This window comes from Protopterus annectens, chromosome 8.part1 (assembly GCF_019279795.1).
Source record: "Protopterus annectens isolate FY-2018-M chromosome 8.part1, PAN1.0, whole genome shotgun sequence".
In the NCBI taxonomy this organism is placed as follows: domain Eukaryota; kingdom Metazoa; phylum Chordata; order Ceratodontiformes; family Protopteridae; genus Protopterus; species Protopterus annectens.
The window spans coordinates 133,138,619-133,162,022 of record NC_056742.1 but is presented as its reverse complement, the minus strand read 5'-3'; the positions used below and the strand labels follow the sequence as shown (position 1 = coordinate 133,162,022).

Here is a 23,404-nt window from a genome sequence, read left to right as displayed (position 1 = left end):
GCTGAGAATCGAACAGGAGAACCTCTTGCTGTGAGGCAACAACGCTTCCGCCATACCAAACACATTCAATAAGAAAAAAAAAATTCCTGTGTACTGTAAGCAAATGAAATGGATCAAGTCTAAAGACACTGGTTCAAGACATGCCAAATACAATCTCTTCTGTTCAAAATACTCTACCAAAGATGACAAAGGAAATTCATCTAAAGCCCTCTTCACTTCATGTATGGATGATTGTAACTCCCTCTCCTCACGTACTTAATTATATGAACTCCAGGGTCACACAAATATGGGGAAAAACTACATTTCCTGTAAGGGTCAAAACAGTAGCATCATGAAGTCTGATCTTGCAGTCATTGCTTCTTATAGGAAATAAGGTCTCATAAATATAACTGGGGAATGAGAATTGGGAAAGGAAAGGTTTGCAACTTACTGAGCAGATTAAGACTTTTGAGTGAAACCAACATGCTTAAAGTTTTTAAAGTTCTGATATTCAAAGCACTACACAAAATTGTGCTATGGTTTCAAGTAAAGAATAGCCCAATGTCACATCTCCAAATGCCTAAGTGGGTGATTTAGTTAAGACAGAATGAACTGCATAATCCAATCTGGTAACAAATCAAATCATGAAAAGCTAGAATAAAAAGGAAGGGCAATAAGCTTGTAATATATATTTACTTTTCAATGAGGAGCTGCAGCCAACTTATATAACTTACAATGTATATACCAGATTTCATTTTCAACAGGTCTGAAACCAGCATTATATATTACTTCCAAGCTTTTACAATGTGTTTACTGCAGACAAACTATAAGGTAAAACTGATTTTAACAGTGCTTTGCTTCCAAGTTTTGACTTGATAAATAACTTGGTTTATTAAGAATAGCAATTCTGTAAAACAGAATTTAAATTGACTAATCATTGTGCCAGTAAAAGGTAAATAAGAATCTAGCATGAGTAAGCATATCTAATTAGTAAGTTATTCCAGAATGTTCCACCTGAACTTTTACTCACTTAGATTCATTGATTCATAGATTGTTACTAGGCTAATGACCCAGGCGCCTTTCTAAGCCTAACCAAGTTTTTTGAAAGAATAATGATGCACTGTACTTCAATAGGACATTGAGAGCTAGGCATTTATAAGCTACCTTTACATATTCACCATCCACTGGTCTAGTTTGCACTAATAAACAAACCCAGCTTCACATGGATGGAAACCTGTTCCACAGGAAGGGCAGTCTCTCAGACATATATCTGTCTCTCCAGCATGTTCTCTTTAAGTCACAGACAAAATTCAGATCCCTAGACCTTGTGTTTCTGGTACTCTTTGACTTAGAAATATGTACGAGATTCTTAAGTGTGGGGTTTGTGTATAACTTGTAATCCAGGCATAGATCACCCCTCACCAATCTATAGGAGACTGAGTAGAGGGAAAGGGCTTTCAGATGCTCTGCATAAGGCAGGTTTGTTATACCTTGTATTCTTTTTGTAAGGAATATCTGAGGTCACTCTAGTTGCTGCATATGCCTGGTTGGGTACATACCAAAGGGACATTATACTCTATGATTGGTCTCATAAGGGTGGAGCACAATGGGATAATGACCTCTTTGGACCAAGATGCCATGCCCTTACTTATAAGTTGCATAACATAAAAAGATTTCCTCACCACTGTGGCCACATGGTGGTCAGAGGTTAGGCTACTGTCTATGTGCATACCAAGATCCTTGACCACTTGGTCACATCTTAAGGCCATATTATCAACATGGCAATTAACCAGGATGGCTGACTTCCCAAAGGGTACAATTAGGCATTTCTTAACATTGAGTTTAAAGCTCTGGCACCATTTGCTAGTCAGAGATAGACCTTGAAGAATTATAGTATCTGCAGAGGAGTAGATGATAACCCCCAGCTTGCAATCATCTGCAAACTTAGTCAGTCATAAACCTGTATCATTTGCTTCCATTTCAGAGAACTAGATGTCAGAATGGAGTGGGGGCCAGTATGGAGTGCTGGGGGACTCTGCTAGTGACTGGCCAATTGGTGGAGGTGGCCACCTATTTAGGCCTCCTGAGTCCTATGTCAGTTTGCTATCCAGTGGATGATAAATGGATTTATACCTAAATTAGTGAGCTTATGTATAATGCCTGAGTTGGGTATTGTATCAAAAGTGTTGGCCAGGTCAAGGTAAGCTGTTTGCACAGTCTTACATTCATCCAGTGCTTTGGTGACCCTCTCAAAAAAAGTCCACCGGATTTAATAGGCATGACCTCCCTTTAATAAAGCTGAACTGTGATGGCTCTGCTGTTTGCAGGTTAACTATGTGCTTATTTATCATGTCCATGATGATTCTTTTCATGGCCTTACATATGAGGCTGATACGACATATGGGCCTGTAATTACCTGGATCAGTGATTAGACCTCCTTTGTGCAGGGGGATGACTGTAGCCATCTTTCAATCCTTGAGTACAAAACCTGACTGGAGGCTCCAGTTGAAAAGTGATTCAAGTGGACCAGAGAGGTCATGTTTCATGATATTTATTAAACTCCTGGGATGTTATTGCAGCACATTGATGCAGTGTTTTTGGCCTTGGAAAGTGCATTGATGATCTGTTCCCTAGTAATGGTTGGGAAGATTGTGGTATGTGGTATTTCCATTGGATTATCGGGGGGAGTAGGAATAAGTGCAGAAACTGTTAGATATTGGCTTTATTCAAATTAAGAATCATACCTTTTCAATAAAGCCACGCACAAAGTTTATTAAAGTGTAATGACAGTCCAGATTGTAATGAATAATACCAAATCATCTGAATATTCTGTAAAACTCCCAACACAGCACATTCAAATGACATTATTTATCAAACAAATACAAAATGAAGGTCCAAAAATGCAGCATTCTGTCACCCTTGCACTAAAACTGCTACCTAAATGGGTTCCTGTTCATTTAGATAAGTTTCACTTTAAAGTAAGAGTTGCATTGCCTAAATGCTAAGCAACATCTACCCCAAGCAAGCAAGGACCACAATATGGTCTGCATAGCAATATACCCCAAACAAATGACAAGGTATAGCAACAGAATACAGAATGTTTTCATAAGCTTTATATTAGCAAGTGCAAGAACATGAACAATGCTGTTTCAGTACAATGACCTTACTGAAATCCATACTCTGATTGGGAAAGAGATACACTTTTGAAGGTGATTAATGAATATTTTGCTCTTAAATTAAAATGTTCAAAGGCTTTAAATATGTTGCACTATTAATGTTCTAATCTAAAAACATTAGTAATTATTTTTTATACTGTTTCTCCTCCCCAGGTTTGACCACCCGAGTCCCCCAGACTCAGATGAGTGTCCATTTCCTCCTCTCTGTTACACATAGCTATTTAGTAACTGAAATCATACTTCTCAGAAACAGGCTTTGCCTTATTAGACCACTCTATCTTATTAGGTCAGTAGTGGGGGAAAAGAGTCAGGATTGTGCTGATTCATCATCTAAGATTGGTTTGGTTTTCTGATAATGCTGTAATCCTTTATGTATGTCACCTTGCAGGTGCATTTCAGTCAGCAATGTCAGGCCTAGAGATGCGGACAAATACTACAGCTTGCTTTCACCCCTGATTAGAATGCATAGACCATGCTTACCAGTTCATCTACTGTAGTTCAACGTTGCTTACAACTCCATCTGTGGAGTGTTGCTCAAGCAGTGGGATTAATTTGATCTCTCTCCAGTGATGGTGTATGTGTGTGTGTGTGTGTGTGTGTGTGTGTGTGTGTGTGTGTGTGTGTGTGTGTGTGGGAGGGTTGGATGTGAGTGTGTGGGTGTGTGTGAGTGTCTCAATGCTGGCAATCCTTATTCATTCCCGGACAGCTCTCATTCTGGATGGACAGAGTCAAGGCTATATCTCTTTATGCCACAGACCCTACCGAACTGTAACCATCTGAAAATTTCTGATTACTTGTTGCATTAACCCTTTCTTAAATTTTATATGCACAATTATTCTGGGTCTGTTAAAGAAAAAGAAATCCTGCAACTCTCTACATTCCCAAAGAGTATATATTATTTTGTGCAGTACAGAAATAATCATTACATTCATTATCAATAAAAATAATCTGTATAGAATGGAACACCATTAGTCTGGAAGAATGACAGGTTTAACCAACCACTAATTTGTAATCTATTTTTTTAGATCTTGTAATTTATTTTTACAGAATTCCTTGCACTCTACACACTGTAGACAATGTTCACTTGATCTATTCCTCTCATTGTCTGAAGAAAGCCTTTTCAATTTCAACATATTTCTAATTCTGATACTTATTTGTGGCTCGACAGAAAGGCTGTTTAATTGTTGGCCTGCAGAAAGCAGACAGTAAATGAGCAGCTTGACTATAATAACATGCAAAGCTTCCTATCTTCCTGCTTTTATCATATAATAGAACTTGATTCAGTCTACAGTCTGAAGCAATTTACAGGGTGAAGCTGATTTAACTGTTTATCTGATTTCCATATACCATGGTTAACATTTGTTTTAAGATTGTACCTTAAATTATAGAAAGAAGAAGAAGCTGATGATTACCAATATTATCAGGCATTATTCAAAAATGATCACATTGTTTTTATTATGTGACTAATATCCAGTTAATAAACTTGCACCAGCTGCAAAGATTTAGGTACTGTTATAGAAAAAGATATGACTTTCAAGCAAAATGTTCATGAAATTAAAATTAAAGCCTTAAATCACTCTGACATTATACTAAGTACACTAAAGACAAGAAATAGGTTTTTCAGAAATGCATTTATTTCTATGATCAGGTCAGTGATGGAATACAATATTTCCCTTTGTATTTTAAATAATTCATACATAGGTAATCTTGGAATTAGTGCAAAGACAATTTACGAAAATAATTAGGTATATAAATCATCTGATATACTTTGAAAGGTTAACATTTTTGAGGCTATTATGCAGATTGGTCAGAGGCAAGCTGTGCACTGACTTTAAAGCACTGACAAATGATGTGTTGAGGAATGATATAGGACTGACTCTAGTAACTAATTTAAGGGATGGGTGTCCAAACTGAGTCTATATTATAACATTGAAGTCTTAAAACTTCGAATGTTATAAGATCGAACCCATTAGATCGAAATACCATAAAATCAAAGTCAGAATAGCAAATTTTTTTCCTAGGAAAAAATTTGCTGTTCTGACAAACATACACACAACACAAGCACACCAAAATAAATAATCCACACACATGCACTTCACAAAACCCTACACTAAACCATACATACACTACTAGCTATCCACTTACCTTAACCCAACCCTAACGCTAAGGTCCGTAACTACCGCACACTCACCTTACCCGCTCCCTAACCCTAAAGTCCCTATCGCACACTCACCTTATCCACTCCCTAACCCTAAAGTCCCTATCGCACACTCACCTTACCTTCTCCCTAACCCTAAGGTCCCTATCGCACACTCACCTTCATTCGCACACTTACCTTAACCTGGTCAGTAACCTTGGCTCCGCAGTCGAGGAAATAGTGAAGCTGCAGAAACGGTCCACTGAATACTTTCCCTAGGAAAGTATTCGATATTCTGCAGCTTCACTATTTTCAGTGTTCAGTGCATAGGATTCGATATTATAACATTCAAAGTTTTAAGACTTCAATGTTATAATATAGACCCATCCAAACTATGTAATAAGGAGAACTAAAACTAAAAAGAGGGATCAATTTGTGTCACAGATGATGCTGGGGTTGTGTAATAGCATCCCTCATGAGATTAAAATGTCTTTTTATTAGCAGTCTTTAAAAAAATGTGATAATTTTATGGAAGATAATAAAGGTAAATTTGGACTGTTTAAGAATGCCTTATTAAAGGTCCTCAGAGACCATATGCAGTTATGATAAATATTATATCAGCTAATTTCCTGAGTAATCTGAGTTAACCCTAATCTAATTATATGTTACAACTGTAATTAGTCAGAATTCTTCCAATCATGGCTAAAATCACCAGTTAAGAAATGGGTACCAAGGTAATTAAGATCTAACTATATAAAGGCAATTTAAGTAATTGTTCATCATAGTCACGTGTTTTTTTTCCTTTTGCTCAGTTTTCCATTGTAAGGCCAGTCAACATTATTCTGTTATGAAGCAATGGGACTGTATGCGAGTGAATGTTATTTTCAACAAGCATGACATACCTCAAGTCACTCAGCCTCTTAATGCAAGAAATCTGGTCAAAGACTAAAATAATTGGGAGGACAAAGGCCCCCAAAACAGGGGCAGCTTTTAAATATTGCTTGTATAAATTTAGAAAGTTGCTAGAATAACAGCTTTTGTTACCATGCATTTTCTGAAAGATATGAAGTCTGAAACTTCAAATGTATGCCATTAGTTAGTGACTTCATTCCTCAATGATTTGCCAGAAAACAAATTTTATGAAGAACATATTAAAAGTATGGGGCAAAAATCTGGGCAGTTGAGTGGTATGCTCATGTTTCCTTATGCTGTGGTAATATTTTATAATTATTTGTATAATGTGCAAAGGTATCCTTTCATTACAATACAGATTCAGTTACAACATAAAACATCATAATTTATAAATTTATAAACATGTAATTTATTTTTCCTGAACAAAAATGAGTCAGATTGTTCAGGAAATCTCTGTTTATTTAAAATTCAGATTTATCAGAGTGCATAGCTTAGGACTTGGATATGAGTACAAAAGTTGTGAATTAGCTGTATATAATGGGCCAGTGTGTTTCAATCCTTAATTTTATTTGCTGGCATTTTTTTGTTTCAATTTTGCTTTCCTTAAAAATAAGATTATATTAAAAGGGAGGCAATATTAAATGCTACACATTTCCTCACCATGATAAATAATACAAGTTTGCGTACTTTTACCTGTGAGTATTTTTTTTATGTTGCAAGCACTCTTGAAATGCAATGAATCAGCTGGAAATATGGAATCTTAACTGAAATCTGCATCCAATTCAGTTTTAGGCAAATGCCATGTATCTGTTGATAAGGTAGGTCCACTGCTCTGTAGTATCCACTAACTTAACAGGCACAAATCAGAAGTGTCTCCCTCACACACTTTTAGCAAACAGAAAATTATCTTCATATATTCATATAGTATATACTGCAAATTCCCAAAGCTGTAAAGCAGGCTTCATCCCATATAAATAATGTCATTTTACTTTCTAGAGACTGAAAGCAGTTGTTTGGAACATCTACCCCAACTTTATATTGATGGTGTCTTGCTACCAAGTACCTAAAATTTGAGGTTTATCATTACTTGGGAAACTGCTGTATTTTATTTCTTGCCTATATTTCTGCACTTTAACCTTATACGCACTCAGTCTGTAAATCCCTGGCAGACCTACTCGTCCCTGAGTTAACTCTTTCAACCTCATTAGCTATATAATTTAAGAAGACTTAGGCTTTATGCTTCATACAAATTAGAAATAAAAACTGCACGTGCACATAATGATATTAGAATGAGAACTAAGCCCCTATTATAGGGGATAACATCCCTTAAATGCAGCACCCACCATCACAACAGCCAATACATCCTTTAAGGATCTGTACTTGGAGTAACCAAACATTAAGAAGATGAAAGTACATGACCAGGTTATAGAAAACCCTGGAGCCACCATATTTTAAATTTGCATTTGGTTGATGGCAGCTGAAAATGTATTTCATTTATACATTTGTTAAGTAGGGGAGAGCAGTTGTTTTAACATGGGCCATTTTCGGGTTCAATTTGGGTGTAGACTTACAGAAAGAAAATATATTATCACCCTGCCTTGTTTCCCCTTTAATTGAAGTCAATATTCAGTCTTCCCTGTATAGTATTCTTACTGTAAGAATGATCGCCAAGCACCTGATAATCTGCACTTGGTGAAAATGTAAATTGTTCAGTGGAAGTCACTACAGTTAAGGCTGGCAACTGCTCTAACATCCATCAGCTTCATTATGTTAAATTTTGGGGTACAGTAGGTGACAGTCCATGTTTGGTTTATGTAGCAGGCTTTTCTCACAGAAAAAATCTGTTTTTGCGAAATGAGTCGGTAGGGCTTTTTCCCCCATTCACATAAGTTGTTATCATATCATTTTAGTCCCATGACTGATCCATTCTTACTTCCATCCCCTCCTATTTTTTTTATCATATTCACATGAATATATCCATGGCTTCTCTCATCATTCTTTATCTTAGTAGCCATCCAATTCAGTGCATCTACAACCATCTCCTTGGAGAAGTACCTTCCCAAATAATTGTGAGTTTTTACCTTAAAAACAAAATCACTGGGAAGCACATATTGTAGATGGGAATAAATGTGAGGACCTAACAATCCTTGCCATTGCTGATGAAATACAACTACAGTAGGGAGAGTTTCTTGATACAATTTCATATCTCTTCAAACATACCAAACTAACAAACTCAAAACAGTGGGATGTGTTTTGGGAGTAAGGAATCACACCAAAAGGCTGCCCTTCATGTCTGACTTCAGGGCTAGTATTCATAGCCTGACCCTTAAAGCCCACTTTCGCTGAAGTGCTGGCATGGTCCTGAACTAATTAATCAGTTTTAACACTCCTAATGTCTAATGTCTAGCCCATCAGTCTTAAATGTGAGAATTCATCTCCTTCAGATTACCACATAGAATAAGAGACTAGAGAAATCAGCTTGTCACTATAAAGAAATTCACCAATTCAAATTATAGGATGTCCTCCATCATCAGTGACCTCCTGTTATTCCACCATCAAGATTCTGGCAGTGTTGAATCCATGGTAGAGCAGTGCGGTCAATCTAAGGGTTTTGGTACCTCCTATGCAGTCCTAAAAATAGCATGATTCTAGAAAACTAACCATTTCCCCTTCAAACATAAGCACCTAGTATTAAAACTGCCACCTTCTTACTAAAGGAAAAACTACCATGTGACCCTCAACCCTTACTTTCTGGAAAGACTACCCCACCACTACATATAATGAATTAAGGGCCTTGCCATGAAAATGAGAGACATGTATGAATACTACTTCCAGATGGGAGCAGCTACAGACATGCATCTCCAAAGATGAATCTGTCTGGATCTACTAATCAAACGTAATTAGCTCAAAGGGATTATGATTCAAAGACAAGATGACAATTTGGTAAGTTTGTCAGTACTTTACAATGGCCAGTCATACTCACTGCTAGCTTTATGTCTACATCATATCCTGCACATGGGCTAGACAGACTGCACTAAAACAGTAAAAATGTGGAACAAGCGATAAGGTGGAGAGAGAAACACCAATGCAACAGCAAAAAAGAAAATAATCTCTCCACACCGTCAAGCCAAATAAAATTTATTAAAAAATGACAAAGCTTTCGGATATCAAAAACATCCTTCCTCAGTGTCTTACACAAAAAAAAAAGTTAAAACCAACATTTATACTAATAGCACACGACCCAGCCATTAATTGATTAAGGTGAACACCCAGTTCTTAAAGATACAGAAACAGTGATAAAAGGGATAAGAAGTATATACATATCTTCCTCTCATTTTTTTCTAATTTTCCTTTGTTTATTTTTTAGAATAGGTTTTAATGTAACTTGTTTATTTAAGCCCGGGTCTTTATATGCTTCAAGCCTCACTATCCATTCATATTCTTTCATGTCCACATTATTAACATGTCTCCACTTCTAATACCTGGGTGTACAATAGATATGACCTTGAAGTCAAATTCATGAGCAGCACCCATTGCAGAAATGTGGCAAGCCAGTGAGTCAGTAGGTATATTCCTACGAATATCTGATCTATGCTCAATAATTCTATCCCTCAGGCACCTGACTGATTTGCCCACATAAAATCCTGAACATTTCTTACATGTGGCAAGATATATAATACCAGTGGTATTACACGTCGCTGTACAGAGAAAAATGAATCTCCTGCCACTCATAGGATGTATAAATTCTGGGCACTGATTAATACTCGTACAACATGAACAATTGTAACATGGAAAAGTACCTTTTTCTTAAACTCAATTCCTTGTGTATTAGACTTCACTACCCATTTACCTGGGCATCATTGACAAAATAAGGGAATTGGATGAATCTAATACTAAAAACAAAATGACTAGTACACTTCTATCTGTGCCAGCTACTACCAACACTCCAGTACTACATCACCTTCACCATCTGACCATCCACTGCACAAATTAAGAGACTGAAATGCTTATAATTAGGAAAAAAATATGACAGAATAAATATACCAAGCTAAACCAGCATAGTCTTATAAACTGCATAGGGTTTTAAATACATATTATACTGTCACTGATTTAAAGAAGATTAATTAAAAGACAGTGTAAACATACACATTTTAAATGCATATTTAAAGTCACCCAATATCAAGGCAGCAAATTGTGGAGATTTGGCCCTTGCTGAACAACTGTCCAATCATCAGAAGATTCCAGCCGCATGTCTTAAACCACTAACAGCCCCTGAAAAACAAATGTGGGTAATATGATGGCCAATAGCAGGTCACGAAATCTTGAATTGTGTGTGTGTGTGTGTGTGTGTGTGTGTGTGTGTGTGTGTGTGTGTGTGTGTGTGTGTGTGTGTGTGTGTGTGTGTGTGTGTGTGTGTGTGTGTGTGTGTGTGTGTGTGTGTGTGTGTGTGTGTGTGTGTGTGTGTGTGTGTGTGTGTGTGTGTGTGTGTGTGTGTGTGTGTGTGTGTCGGGCCAGGCCATGTCGGGCCAGATATTCCAAGATTAAAAGTTTGCAGATGATATGCTATCTGATAGAATGTCAAGAACCAGTGTAATGTATTCCTGTTTAGAAACACCAGTTACTAGCTATGCCACAGGTTTCTGCACATGCTTCTGAAATCAAATTTCAAATAAGCTACACATAAAGTGTTAAGTACTCCATGCAAGAAGACACTGGGGTATGCACTGCAGTGGAGATATGTGCAAAGAGTAGAAAAACCTTACGGGACTTCTCCTCTTTCTTCAAAGTAACCCAGTCCTCCTTTACTTTCATATGAGTATTAAACTATTCGGGTTATAAAAGAAAAGAGGAAACATCTAGCTTCCAACCTGGAGCAGTCACTCACTGAGCTTAAATAATTTCCTACAAAAAGCTTAACCCAGCCCTATGCATAAGTAACTTAATTTACTATTCAGACATACCCTTTATCCAAAAAAGCAACCCATTCATCCTAACAGATTAAGACTACACCTGCAGTCCAGGCAAACTCTCCACTAAATTTGCCAGTCTGTCAAAAGCTGTCAAACAAAATGGGGGGCACAAGTCATTGATTCAAAAGGAGGATTATCATAACTGGTCTCATGACTTTGAACATTCAGCTGCATGTGATTACTGTGAATATTCTGACATATTATCCCGTACCACCACCTCTATCTGTCTTTTCTTGGAACACAGAAAATTTCACAACCAAAATAATTTTATGATGTAATACCTCTCTAGATGGATGGACTCACAACTCCATTCCCAAACTTCAGAATGCTCCGAATAACATTAGTGGCTTCACTTAATGAATTCACCTTGAAGCCCTCATTGTAGTAAACCTTTAAAGAAACATTGTAACTTACAGAGAATATTGGTTTATTATTCTTTAAGTATTTAAATAAATGAGCAAAAGCTCTCCATTTGATCAAAGTTTCGGCCATATTTCAGAATTCATCATGCTGTCTACAAATTCAATAATAGCACCTCTTTAGTGGAATAAACAGAGAAATGGGTCAACACAGAGCATAGTATAGCTTCACTACTCAGTGGATGATGAAGCCCTGTGTACTCTATCAGTGACAGTCTGCTAGGAATCTGTTTCAGGGACAAACACAGATAGTAGATGGGCTGTTCTCATTAATATTGGCTTCATCACTGAATGCCACAATTTAAGAGATTCAGTTTGTTTTTTAAAACATTTATCTATCAGTAGTATTTGCTCAGCTGCACAGCTCCTGCCTGTTGATCTAGGACTATTAACTATTTTGTACAGTACTCTGGACAGAAAACAGTTCTTGTCTGAATGAATGGATTTCTTTCATAAGGTCGCTCAAGGATAGCTGATCTGTAGCTGGACTGACACAGAAAAAGAAAAAGGCAAAACCATTACTTCAACTCGCAAATTGTTTTGCAGTTCAGATAATATTTGAGTGATCAAGATATGTTGTTTTTCTGAGAACTGAACTTAGTTATCTATCTTTCTAACCTTTGGATTATATGTACAGAGACTGTATTTTTTTACCAAAAAACTTCTTGAAAGTTAAATGTGAAATAAAAGTATTAGTATATAAGAAGAGGCAATGATATACGAGCTGTCCTTGTTACATGGAAGAGCTCACAGACTTTCAATGAATTATCTTTGTATTTTCTTTATGACTTTTAAAAAATACGTATATGTTGCAACATATAACTTCCTCTTATCTAGTATGTTGCATTTCCAGAAATTATATTTTATTCATCTACTTGCATTTCTCAAATCTATTCACTGATATTTCCTGTAATTAATTCAGTATACAAACCAGTTCCCATATAAAATGTCATAGCTATTTCTGTCCATAATTTTTTTTTTTGAAAATGAATGTTAAATATTTTCTCTGGTTCTCTTCTTGCTTTCTACATTAATCACATAAATACAATCCACTGAATTCAGAAAAGGATTAGTGATGGTGAAGCACTATATGACCCGATCAGCTGCTTTTTGTTTAAACTTTTCTTGTTTCCCAGAATGGGAGTGTACAGATAGCTATTCATGAAAAGTAAATGTAATTGTACATGTGCTGTTCTGCTGTATTACATACCAACCATTTTATTGCTATGCTTATGAGTTCACCACAGCTGTGCACCATTCCCAAACCTGACAGTAGTGTTATACGCACGTCATCTCATGACATAAGCAGCAACACTCCAATGACCCACAAACACCTGGTGTATTGGCAGAGGCTGAACCCCTCCCCTGCTAGTAGATTGCTTAGCATACAGTTTTGAGCAACAACATAGTCCTGATGCAGTGTAACCTCTCTCACATCTCACAAAGCAGAAAAATCCCTGTCATCAGGTGAGTCCTGTACGTGCTAGACAAACATGGTACCACACATTACTTTGTCCTGTCTATGATGTGATGCAGGAGCTTGTCGAGTACCAGATCCCCCTCATTATAATAATATAGTAATGACCACAATGCCATCTGTATTTTTGAAAGGCTATGATTTGTGAGTTTTTGATGCCAGCAGTGTATAGCACTACTTTGTGAGCAGCTGTGTACTGTTCAGCAAGCCCTACCAAATAACTATTCTACCTACTTGGTAAGGCAAACTATACAGTAAGCAGCTATGTTACTTAGTAGCTCTTTGTAGTGCTGTCAGGCTCTTCAGAGTTATGCATAGTCCTAAGTACAGAAGGTACCGGCGTTTATTAACTTACAATATACTCCTCTGTGCCATTCTGGAAAACAGAACAGTGACTGTGCATGCCAGGAAGTACCATGATTCATTTCTTTGAATATTGGTAGTGCAGAGTGTCATTCAAGATAGTAGGACATTTACTGTGAGCCCTGGGAAACATGCTTCAGTTCTTTGAATGTAGTAGACTATGGTGGTGCAGTAAAAATAGTTCACAGAGTTCATTTACACTTCTGCACACAATCTTTGTGAATACAGGGCCCTTTTTTTGTAACAGTACAGTAGCCACAATACCTACCTCCTTACCATCCAAGCTCAAATAGAATATCTGATTCTGACTTTCTTTAAACAACCAAGATGATCCAGGTATACTGGTGGCAATGCAGAAATATTTTGCTTTCTTGCAGTGTATAAGACAATGTGATATTATATTTACAGGTATGCCTCTTGCATTCTAATTGTTGAAGTATCAGACCTATTTTATTGGATCTTTCTAACTATTTAGTTTATAAATCATCAATGAATTGCAAAAGCTCCATTTTGGCTATTTTTCTTAATGCAGTTGTTGTAGTTGGTTAAATTACTTCATGGCCATAAACATAGACTATATCATGTACTTTATTTTTTCAATTTATACATTTGTAATACTGACTGGATGACTGAATACAATTTGCCATCGTCTTTTCTCAAAATGGTAATGATCCTATTTTTCTCATAATTTAGATTACCTTTTTGATGCCGTGGTATATTTTAGTGCTTTCTTCAGGTGCCAAATATAGAATTAAGTGAATAATATATTTTATGCAAATACAAAATATAAAAGGTGTATGTGCTCTTATCTTAATGGATATTTTATGATTGACACAGAATATCTGTCTAACTATCTAAGTATGGTTTCATCAGAGTGACATTCATTGGTGTATGTTTCAGATAAAAACTTGCATCAGTGGTACATTTTGTCAGAACATAACAATATAAGAACATAAGAATGGAGGGCTTATACCTCTCTCTTATGTTGCTAGTGAAGAGTGCTAACAGTGGGCTTGCCAAGATCATTTAACAATGGGGTAAGGGACTCTGCCCTTTTCTCAACTATACTGACCATGGTGGTGCAGCGGTTAGAGTTGCTGCCTCACAGCAAGAGGTTCTCTGGTTCGATGCTGGGGTGCCTTCTGTCCTCCCTGTGGTTGCGTGGGTTTCCTCTGGGTGCTCCGGTTTCCTCCCATATCCCAAAGACATGCAGTAGGTGGATTGGACACTCTAAATTGGCCCTAGGTGTGAGTGTGTGCGTGTGTGTGCCTTCTGTGGAAGGTTGGGCACCAGGCTGGCAACTCAACACCATAAAACTCCACTGCCAATCATGAGCAGACAGATGATCTGCTGTGGCGACCCCTAACCGGGAAAAGTCAAAAGAAGAAGAAGCGAGATCTCCAATTTAGTGCATTTATAGCTGTAGGGGTGTGGAGCCCACATAAGGGATGAGCAGGGTGTGCTTGACCCCCTGCAAAATCATTTGTGTGTGTTTTCTTTTGTTTTTGTTTTTTTTTTTGAATATTGAACTTTTTTTTGGATTTTTTTTTTCCCAAGCAGCTGACCATCAGAGGATCCCTGGGCCTCTCCTCATTTGTTGCATCTACCTACTCTCCTGGCCTCCCATGGACTAACTCTGATCAGGGTTAGGGTTAGGGCAGACAAAAATATCAAGGCATTATAGAACTATGTCACATTATTACTGTTGGGGGGGGGTCTTACTTATGCATTACTTCCTGTTTCCTCTATGAGATTACTTGCAATGTGGATGCGCTGTCATATCATCCTGTCTTCATAACAGCTCAGCCACTGAACCTCCCTCTCCCCACTTAGAATAATGCCCCCCATATTTCCAGTCTCCAAAAGAGAAAAAATATGGGGAATATCCAGATAAATGTCTGCCGAGATGGACATGCCTTTCTCTCCGTAACAGCACCTCAGATGAATGTGAGTCACCTGGGCCATACGTGGGCAAAGGCTTTTTTTTAATTGTTAACATTGGATGGAACAAAGCAAAGTTGTTTTTCAACTTAAAAGCAGTGGCGGCTGGTGACTTCAAATGAAAGGGGGGCTTCCGGAGACAGCTGAACGGGTGGGGCCAATGGGAATGGGTGTGGTCAACTAGAAAGGGGTGGGGCTATGGTACAGTGGGATCAGTGCTGGCCATGCTTACCAATTTACATGAAATAAATGCTCAGTCACGATGGTGCATGCTGAATACTCCACACAGCACACTGTTACATGTATATACACTAATTTTGAAAATGACTGTCACATTCTTTATTACAAATACTGTCATATGTATTTCAATACCCAAGGCTTATACGTTATCTGGTTACGTAAATATTCTCTGCATGGCAGCAACATAAATGCTTTCAATGTCGACAGTTATTTAACAGTATGCTTATTAAAGCTTACTTGCATCTTATAATCCCAGACTGGCTTAGCTGGTGGTTATTAAAGCATTGCTACTTAAACACAGAGCAACAAAAGGCACTGCAACAACATGCATTTTCTGAATAATAAGAAGCATAAATCAATAGTATAAAAATATGACAGAAAACCAGAACATTATGCAAAATCAAAGACAGATGAAAAGCCACTGTTACTTGTGTCTACTTTGGATGGGGGATACTCTGCACACTTATAGGTTCATAGGTAGGTACTAGACTATCTGTCCGAAGGCATTTATAAGCCTAGCCAGAATGTGTTGGCTTTCACCGCCCCCTTAGATTAGGTCCCTGTGCCTCTGTCCAGCAGAGCCACTGAAGTGATCCTCGGGGTAAACTTTCTGTTTCCCATCCACTCGTCAAGGTTTCTCTTGAAAAGTGTTAGCGAGGAGCTCTTCCTAATGTAGATTGGAATCCTGATCCAAAGCATGGAAAGTCTCTGGGACAGGAATCTATCCCTCCAGCATGTCCTATTTATTGTTGTGGTGAGGTTTAGATCCCTAGAGCTTGTGGCTTGAGGGGATATGGCTTTCTTTAGGTGGAGCATGTCCATCAATTCTGGGTTGGACATGGCCTTGTATGTCAGGCAGAGATCACCTCTGAGTAGGCAGTGTGCAACCAAGTACAGCTGAAGCTTCTTCAGCCGAGCTGCATAGGGCATCTTTTTGAGGCCAATGATCCTCTTGGTGAGGTACTTCTGTGGTCTTTCCAGCTGTTGCAGGTGTCTTGTAAGGTACATCCCAAATGGGGCGTTGTACTCTATGATGGGTCTGATGAGTAGAGGGGCACAATGAGCACTTTTGATCTGGATGTGAACCCTTTTGTGATTAGGTGGGCCACATAGAAGGATTTATCTAACCACTTTGGCAATGTGATTATCAAAGGAGAGATTACTATCCACTTGGGTCCCCAGATCCCTTATTACGTCTTCTGTATTTAGGGGACTACCACCTATGTGGTAGTTTGTGGGTACTTTTTTTTCCAAAGAGGATGACTATGCACTTTGTGGCATTTAGCTTGAGGCCATGATTTTAACACCAGGTATCTGTCTCAGTGAGACCCTTTTGGAGGATGTCTGTGTCAGCCGGAGAGTCAGTTATAGCCCCTAGTTTGCAAACGTCTGTGAACTTGGTCAGCTGTATTCCAACTCTGCTTACTTGTACCTCTGAGAAGTATATGCAGAACAGGAGGGGTCCTAGGACTGAGCCCTGTGGAACACTACTTGTAACCAGTTTAGAGTCGGACCTAGCTCCCACAACTCTCACCATGTGGGTTCTGTCCATGAGCCAGTTGGCAACCCATCTTGTGATGTAGGAGTTTATGTTCAGGCTGGTGAGCTTGTCTGTAATACTAGAATGGGGAATGGTGTCAAAGGCCTTTGCGAGATCTAGGTAGGCTGTGTGGACCACCTTTCCCTCATCTATAGCCTTGGTAACTGTCTCAAAGAAGTCCACCAGGTTTAGGAGGCATGATCTGCCCTTAACAAAGCCGAACTGGGTAGAGTCCAGTGTTTGGAGGTTCCCAATGTCTCTGTTAATGAGTTCCATGATGATGCACTCCATAGCCTTACAGACCAAGCTAGTCAGGCTTATAGGGTGATAGCTCATGGGGTCTGTTGTGGCTCTACCCTTGTGGAGCAGAATAACTGTTGCTGTGCACCACTCTATGGGTACATAGCCTGTGGAGAGGCTGAGTTTGAATAGTGTGTTTAGATGAGGGGTAAGTTCATCTTTGAGCTCATGGAGGATGCAGCCTGGGACACCGTCCGGTCCCATTGATGGTGTGCTTTTGGCTTTGTAGAGGGCTGTTTTATCTTGAGTGTCTGTGATTTCAGGGGCTCTACATTCTTCTGGTATGGTTATGGGCCCTTTTGGGGTGAAAGGGAGGTGAAGTTTGCACTGAACCTGTCTGCCAGGATGTTGGCTATATCGGTCGGTTCAGTGTATTTTGTGCCATTCTGCACTAACTCCGAGCAGATATGAGCATTGCCACTTAGATTCTTGACATAGCTAAAGAATGCCTTGTGGTTATCTTTGGAGTCCTTGGCAATTTTACACTGCATAACTGCTTCTTGCCTTACTTGGACACATCCAGAGTCACTACAGGGGGGAATGGGGTACAACAAGTATATTACAATTTAAAATGTCTCTGGCTAACGGTGATGGCCCTGACACATTTGGTCATACCTCTCAATCTCAGAACAAGAAAACTGGACAAAGCCATAAACAAAAGTGGGACACTGGCCCAAAAATAGGGACAGTTTTTAAATATTGCTGTACAAACTTAGAAAGTTGATAGAATAGTAGGTCTTGCATTATTATGACTTTTCTGAAGGATATGAAATCTGAAACTCAAATGTCTGTCATTATTTTCTAACTTCAGTTTTTAATGATTTGCCATTAATTTTCCAGGCAGAAAACCACAATTTTATGAAAAAAACAGACCAAAAATGTGATGCAAAAATCTGGATACTCTATGAAAATCTGTGCACTTGAGACTGAGGTATGTAATATGTTATGTAAGCAAGTGCAAAGTAGGAATTTTTATTCTGCTTAATCTTTTTGTGTCCTCCTTTACAGCACACTATTAGAAATCACACCAGCAAAGATTTCCAATGGCAAAAAGGATTAGGCTTTATGCTGTTTGTCTTATATTTCTAAGGGCTACTGATGCTCAAGCAGTTTCACCTCGAACATGTATAGAGAAAGTATATTTCTATGTGCAAGGGTGGTCTATAATTTCAGAAACCATAATGAATTACATAATTTTAGATATTACTAGTTAAGTTTTAATTTTAGGACAGAATATTTTTACTTGGAGAAATGTCAGATACCGTGTTTGTAATGCATGATCTGTCCTGTATATCGGCTGGGTGATATGTATTTTGACTATTTTTGCGGGGCATGGAAGTAGCCCATGCTGTGGGGTTTGTATTTCTTTACGATATGGATAGCAGGAGATACTCAGAGGTTAATATATTTTATCTTTTCACAGTATTGCTTTACTTTCTGCAGGGTTTCATGTCATTGTTCATCTCTCTTCACACAGCAAGAAAGACATTTTTCACTTTCTTCTTTGACAGTCATCTTTCCTGATGACTACTTCCTAATGATGAATCTGATTACTTTTAATCTCAGGAATATAAGTGCTTCTACTAATTATGTAGTTTTGCTTTCAAATACATCACATTTGCTTGACTTTAGAGAACAGCTAGCTTTTTCAGTCTGCCAGTTAAATGTGTCTGACATTACTTAGCCTACAAACTTCCACTGATTTATTTATTTATCTTTTTACCATTTGTTAATCAGGTTATAGCTCTGATCCAAGCCTAGGGCATTCTAAGATAAAGAAGTTATATAACACAAAAGTGGTATATGCAAATTAAAAAAGCAGGCAGTACCAGAACTTGATGAACAGCAACAACAGCACCAACAACAAAACAAATGCAGTTTCAAACAGCCCTGCATTAACAATTTACAAGAGCAAGAACTTATGTTACAAAAAAGTGATATATGCAGTTCAGAACAACAATATGTAGATCAGCAATTCGCATTTAAAGAAATATGATGGGAATTGGCAGAATGTATTGAAAATATGCAAAATGTCAAAATAGAGCAGATAAGGACTATGTATGAAATAGTTGAAAAATATACATGACTACTCTATTTAGAAAGGTAAGCACTCCATTGTCCCCCCTCACCATCCCCATCACATGACACCACCCATTGCTGTCCATTTCTGGCACCACCACCATCAACAGGATTCACTAAACAAATACTGCATAAAGAATACTAGTTCTGAATACTGCACTACAGATTCAACAAACATGTTGTAAGACGAGAACGATCACTAACTTTTTTAGGGAGTAGGGTTCAGTAATCTCAAGCACACACATACCCACATATTATATAGCTTAAGAGCTCTGCAAAAAAAAAATAGTTGGACAGTTTACAAAAAAGTAAACAGGGAGCAAAGTAGAGGATGGATTATAAATGATAGCCGTATGGATCTTAAGAAACCACCAATTGTGGTTTTATGAATCATCAGTTTATGGTCATAATTCTGGCTATGAGAGGAGACTGATATTACTCTGCAGTGGAAATTGTTGGAGATCATTAACATTACTTTCCAAGCACTCTGCTTCCTAGATAGTCATTCTGAAAACTTAACAAGATGAAAACACAGAAAACAGAATGAGCAAATGGATTTCTATCAGGTTACTATGAGACCAGTAAAAGGAAAGTTGTTGGTGGATATTCAAGTTTCAATAAACTGACATTTTTACTTTTTGCTTTAAACCCTAACCAGTTTACAGAGGATGAATTTGAAAAGTAGTAAGGTCAGAGTAGTCAGAATGTGCCAAGCCTGAATCCGTTATATCTACAAATAAGAAAAAAAAAAGGCAAGGAATGGGATTAAGAGTTATGGAGTTGAGGTGGATGAGACAAGGACGGATAAAATGCAGAGTAATGACTGTTAGTGTTATGTGGATAGCAGGATAATTGAGAGGAGTCACGCAACTATCAGGTCTGGTTGGTGGACATAAAGTACGGAGAATGAATAAGTCTATGGTGGGAAAGTTCTGGTATCTCACTACAGTTATTATTTCAAGGTGATTAAATTTAAGGGTCAATACTGAAGCAAATTACTGGAAATGAAGTCATTGTAAGGATGAATAGCACAAGATGCAGCAGAAAGAAATTTAAGTATTTGACTGACATGATCATATAGAGGTGCCAGATGTGTCTGAAACGAACAGGCTGAAGGAAGAAACAGAATGCAAAGAAAGAAGTAGAGGGTATAGGCTGTGATATCCGTAGGAAATGACTGAAAGTCAAATTCTTTTAAGAGAAGCAGCAAGGAAGTTCATGACAGGATATGTGGGACAAGATGTGGGGCAAGTGGTTAGGTTTAAATCATATCTCCAAGGGGGGAGGAATCTAAATTATCTGCTGTGAATGATGTAGTCAAATTATCAACAAGTGACCGTGGCTTAACTTACTACTGAATGCCTATGTCACTGCATTGTTCAGCTGAGAAACATGTTGACCATGGAGGGGTCTAGTTCACAGCTACAAGATGCCAGAGCACATAAAAATGAACTGGAAAGTTGACAGTAATATAAAGTGCACTAAAATACAAGATAACAGATAGATTTATATTAGACAGAAAGAAAAAAAGATAACAAAAATTGAGTATATAGTGAACACGTGGATGACAATAACATGGGCTATCAAAAAGTGTATTGTAAAAGTATTGCATTCCCTTAATCAGGGTAGAACTAGGCAGATTACATTCTTAAAGAGGCAAGCAAGATTAGAGAAATGTAGTAGAAAGACAGGGTGTTAGAGTAGTGGGAAATATATTAATGGAAGGAGAGGTTACAAAATGCAGGAAGCAAGACATTTTCTGAAAGAAGATTCCAGAAGTTAAAAGAAGTTGTGTATAAAGCACTTAAGTGCAGTTTTGAAATTAAGGTAAAGGTTAGATGAAGAAGTGAAGTATACAAGTGCAGCAAAAGTAAAACTCGGCAGTTTTTAAAGGAAATAAATTTCCATTAATCGTATAATACAGAATGCTGTAATATTAATGAATGTGGTGTAAGACACTAACTGCTTAGTGTATGAATAGTTCTTGTTGAATATTCTTAGCACTTTCATCTTTTAGATAGTTGATGTATTATTGCAGCTTAGACTGTGCCTCCACTGAACATATTTCCCCATTCCTTTCTGCTAGCAGAGATTAATGCTGTGACATATTTTGCCTTTCATCATATCCCCCATAGTCCTGGATCATTGTCCTAAAATGTCTGTGTTACCCACTCTTGTTTCTCTCTTCTGGACTTACTGTAACGCTGTGTTCCCCACGTTCCAAAAGCAATCAAGTCAGATAGTAAAAAGATATTGCTTCCTGTCCCTCCACAAATCTCCATAAATTTGTGGCACTGTTCAAGTGTCTTACCTAGTTGTATCAATGCAATTATACCTGTTATCCTGGTAGTCCCTTGGCAATCCTTTTTTCCTCAGGCAGCTCTCAATATATTAATTATACAGGTGCCAAGAGGCAGTGCTTTTGTAACAGCTGTATCTGTTTAATCACATATGAATTTTGTCTGACACACAGGCACACCCACAATATCTACTACTGTGTGCATGGTACCCCAAAGCCCTGTATCTCCTTTAGGCTAAAACGTAACAACTGTGGCCTCCTACACCATTCTGCCTCCTCTGAACAGTACCCATATGATGAGGTGAGACCACAGACAGGAAGTTTACATTTAACTGGAGGCAGAATGTGAAAGTAGACTAGTGGAGAGAAATGCTTTAAAAAAGAATTTAAGTGGCTGCAATGACCGAAGCTCCACACAAATGATAACATGGAAAAATATGTACTTCAAAACCTTAAATTTGTATTCTGTCTAATTAAGAACCTTGGCTTACAGTTTTATTCATGCTGTCTGCGTTGAAAGTTTCATCCAGAAACAAAGAAGTCACTCTGTTTTAAAAAAGGAGATTGGTTGAGTTTGCAGGAAAATTTACAAAAAATAGCTTCCTGAACTCTACTACTCAGCTGCTGTCACTGTGTATTTTGTGTTTTGTATATTGCACCTTTATGTGCTTTGCATGACTTGCTGCTTTATATATTTGCCTTCGGTCTTTGTAATATCTCACTGATACATCTCCCTAACAAGTCATGCCTTGGAAATAGACTTAACTGATCAGTGCACCTTTTCTGAACTGTAGTTAATACACTAAAACATAACTTTCAAGGTAGTAACTAATAACATAAACACATTTGCATCTCTTATACAAATAATCATGGATTAAAAATTATTGCAGCCAAATCTTTGCTATTTCCATGACTTCATTATTTCATTATGGCATTGGAGTGTGTGTGTGTCTATGTGTGTGTGTGTGTGTGTGTGTGTGGGGGGGGGTGTATGTATGTGTGTGTGTATATATATATATATATATATGTATGGGTGTGCATATGTGCGGATGTGTGCTAGACAGACAGAGAGAGAGAGAGAGTGTTGGGGGCAGAGTGTGTGTGTGTGTGTGTGTGTGTGTGTGTGTGTGTGTGTGTGTGTGTGTGTGTGTGTGTGTGTGTGTGTGTGAGTGTGTGTGTGTGTGTGTGTGTGTGTGTGTGTGTGTGTGTGTGTGTGTTTGTGTGTATGCGAGTGTGTGTGTGTGTGTGTGTGTGTGTGTGCGCACCTTAGGAGATGAAGAAGTGAAGTCCACAAGTGCAGCAACATTAAATCTCTGTGGTTTAAAGGAAATACATTTTCATTAAGCATATAATATAGAATGCTGCAATATTAATTAATGTGGTGTAAGACACTAACTGCTTAGTGTATGAACAGTACTTGTTGAATACACTTAGGACTTTCATCGTTAACAGCAACAGATTTAAGCTAGATTAGTAGTACAGCTTTTCTTTTTGTGTGTCAGAACTCTCAGCTCAAGGATTGCAGTAATTGAAAGACAGAGATCAGATCATCCCCTTTTTATCTGAGCCAAA

At 38.0% G+C, this 23,404-nt stretch overlaps 1 protein-coding gene across 6 annotated transcripts in view; it reads left to right on the top strand.

Moving 5' to 3' along the window:
- Positions 1-23,404, top strand: part of LOC122810242 (carbohydrate sulfotransferase 5-like) — a 439,379-nt gene that overhangs the window by 141,991 nt on the left and 273,984 nt on the right. For 4 of the 6 annotated variants that reach the window (XM_044081764.1, XM_044081765.1, XM_044081763.1 and 1 more), the window contains exon 3: positions 18,295-18,385. The exons of the other annotated variants lie outside the window; for them this stretch is intronic. The gene's annotated coding sequence lies outside the window, so the exon portion shown is untranslated. The remainder of the gene's footprint in view (positions 1-18,294; positions 18,386-23,404) is intronic. 6 annotated transcript variants of the gene reach the window in all.